Below are 3,385 nucleotides of genomic sequence, written 5' to 3'. Positions count from 1 at the left end.
TGGTACGAGTCGCGCAAAGTTTCCGGAACACTCAAAGTTAACAAGATGACATTGATGGGCTATATAAACTTAATCGAGATCATTCGTATCTGGTTACAAAATAGTGACTGGAGACTTAATTCTGTGAATACGTTTTGTAGAGCCTTTAGATGTAGAGCAAGAAAAATAAACGAACTACCGTACCGATTAAAACATAAAAAATCACTGCAACTCCTTATACTGTTCCGTGTTTGCACACTTTGGATGTAATCGGAAAGGTACCAGGCAACATAAGGGTCAACAAGTTACGGAGTGTGACTGGAATTACCAAAGGTCATGCAACCAACATGAGGCAGCACGCGCTATTAAACATCTGGCCATTTGCCCGAGGTTAGAAATGAGGTCGATGCTGCATATTACACGGGATTTCGCATTTAAGATTTCGATGAGAGGTATTTGAAACAAAGAATCTCCGGAATTTACAAAGACCACTTAGAAACTGGTAAGAAGAGAATTATGAAAGGCTTGTTAAACTGTCTAAATTCCGTAAGTACCGAGCCAAACGCACCACGATCTGCCAGTTCAGTATTTGTCACGTGTGTTGCGCATCTTATTACCCACTTTTAAATACTCACATTTCTAAGAAAAAGAATCATAGTTAAGTCAAACTGTAGACTGATTCTGCCAATAGTAGGTGCCTCCAATGAAAAGAATCGCCATCTAAATTTGAGAAGGAGGGAAGACAGGTTACTGTTTAACGTTCCGTGGAAGATGAGGTCATCTGAGCTCGAACTGGGGAAGGATACAGGTTTTGTCTCTTCAAAGGAGCCACCACAGCATTTGCCTTGAGTTATTTAGGAAAATCATAGGAAACCCTAATCTGGCTGAGCGGACGGGGATCTGAACTTCCCTCCTCTAGAATTAAGAGTTCAGTGTCTTAGCACTGCTCAACTTCGTTCGGCGTTATTTGAGTGCACGGGGAACAAGGAGCAACCGATAACTCGATACAACATAAAATGCTGCAATTTCGTAAAACCGTACAGTAAGTCGGTGTAAATATACAGCCATTATTTCGCTTCTCTACTATCTTACTAACGTGAAACAGAAGACAAAATAGTGCAAATGGCCTGGAAGAACTCATTCGTGTTATGCATAACACAGGAAGCACGACAGCCGCGCCAACATCTGCTTTCTTATTTATGATAGTCATATGTCTAGACGTCCCCTAATTTCATATGCATGTCCTCACAAAGAGGTCCTGAAATATTCATATCAGAGGAAGTAGTTCTTTTGGAGTTCCATTACAGTTCGTCAGCTTAGATAACAAGAGACTTTCAGACACCTAATATGCAGAGGTTGTTCTCCGTTTTCTAAACCAGTCATGTAACAAGTATCATGATCTCGTGATATGGTGTTTACTTCTCGCCATGATGTACAGCAGTATACTACTGCTCAAGTAAGAAATTTACATTTAAAACGAAAATAGTGTGTAAAGAAAATCAAAGCACACAAACGATTTTACTTACGCTTTCTAGAACACAGAAGTAGATACTTGACGTCAATGGAAATAGTCATCTCAAGCGACAAATGATACGACAAAATTGGCCTCCCGTAATGAGTCGCGGTACGAGTCGATCCACGCCGATGACAATATGTACAAGTGGATAAGTAGTCCAGTCAACGCAGGAAAATTAGGCGAAAAATTCTAAGTCGGAAATTTTTGGACGGTAGTTGGGGAACTCCTCCCGAACAGGCCATGAAGGCCCAACGGTACTGACCGGCCGCCGTGTCATCCTCAGCTCTTAGGCGTCACTGGATGCGGATACGGAGGGGCATGTGGTCAGCATACCGCTCTCCCGGCCGTATGGCAGTTTCCAAGACCGGAACCGCTACTTCTCAATCAAGTAGCTACTCAGTTTGCTTCACAAGGGCTGCGTGCACCCCGCTTACCAACAGCGCTCGGCAGACCGGATGGTCACCCATCCAAGTGCTAGCCCAGTCCGACAGCGCTTAACTTCGGTGATCTGACGGGAACCGATGTTACCACTGTGGCAAGGCCGTTGGCCGGTAGTAGGTGAGGGGGTAATTAATATACCAAAAAACCTGTTCGGTGGGTGTGAGTGTGTGGGTCGAGTGGGGTTGGCGTTAAAAAGGACACTTCTTTATGTTTTTTCTTGAATATCTCGAAAACAAAGGCTTCTAGAGAATTTATTTCCCAATACATTATGAAACTATATTAAATGTTCTACGAAATAGGTCCTATTCATTCTTTCTTTAAGGCTAATAGTTCCCGTGATGCAGAGGCTGGAAAAACCGCAGATTATTAAAAATAGTGTTTTAATGGTATAAAATAAATGCATATTGTTAAATAGCGTGGGTTATGTTTGTACCCCATCGAAGCGCAGTAGAACCGTATTAAGAGGTAAATTGTGTTCTGGGAATGTAACAGGGTGGAAAGGAGGGAGAGGAGGAAGAAGGACGAGATAAGGTAGGTCGCCGGATGGTGGTCATGGACTTCCCTGCTTCGTAGGTCTGCAAAATGAAGAGTGAGCGGGCAGTTCCCCAGTCACAAAAAGCAACTACGGTGTGTTTCAAAAAGTTATGCCATCCCTTCTGCAGCTCGTCTTTTGAATCACAGGCGATGCAGTGTGGAGACGTGCCCGCGGATTTTTATTTACCACAAAGTACTTTAGCAATATTTGGAATACAGATATGAATTACTAACACTAGTAACGCAAGAAACGCACATTGACAGAATCTATGTAAATCTCTGTACACTGTTCAGTAATACTACAGGATAATTCATTCTTAGTCATCCTGTACGGCAGCTGTAGCGCTCTTCTCTCATAATCAATTTCCTCTACACGAGTGCAGCTCACTTTCCTGTTAGCAGACGGACTATACCCCCGCAGCAAAGAAATGGTTCGAATGGCTCTGAGTACTATGGGACTTAACTTCTGAGGTCATCAGTCCCCTAGAACTTAGAACTACTTAAAACTAACTAACCTAAGGACATAACACACATCCATGCCCGAGGCAGGATTCGAACCTGCGACCGTAGCGGTTGCGCGGTTCCAGACTGTAGCGCCTAGAACCGCTCGGCTACTCTGGCCGGCCCCCCGCAGCAGTTCCTGTCCATTTCTCTTATGTGAGTAGAAAAATAACTTCAGTGAGCTCATGTTTATAATTGGAGGTACTTCCAATTTGTTAAGTGAGTATTTATTTGCAATTGTTAAAAGAGCTATTATATAAAAAAGCTCAACTGCTGGAGCTGTCAACTGTCTACCATATTGAAGAGCCTGTCACAAATGTAACACACTGTCAATATGTATTTCATTGTCTCCCCTATCAATGGTTGAAAGACTTTTCGCTACTTGAGATTATCAAATGCATCATTCCAGCATCA

General features: G+C 42.9%; 1 pseudogene; it reads right to left on the bottom strand.

Moving 5' to 3' along the window:
- Window positions 1-1,926: 1,926 nt before the first annotated feature.
- On the bottom strand, window positions 1,927-2,044 carry LOC126185564 (5S ribosomal RNA; annotated as a pseudogene).
- Window positions 2,045-3,385: the final 1,341 nt, after the last annotated feature.

Source organism: Schistocerca cancellata, chromosome 4 (genome assembly GCF_023864275.1).
Source record: "Schistocerca cancellata isolate TAMUIC-IGC-003103 chromosome 4, iqSchCanc2.1, whole genome shotgun sequence".
Taxonomy (NCBI): Eukaryota; Metazoa; Arthropoda; class Insecta; order Orthoptera; family Acrididae; genus Schistocerca; species Schistocerca cancellata.
Note: the sequence above shows the minus strand (reverse complement) of the source record. Positions and strands in the feature narration are given on the sequence as shown.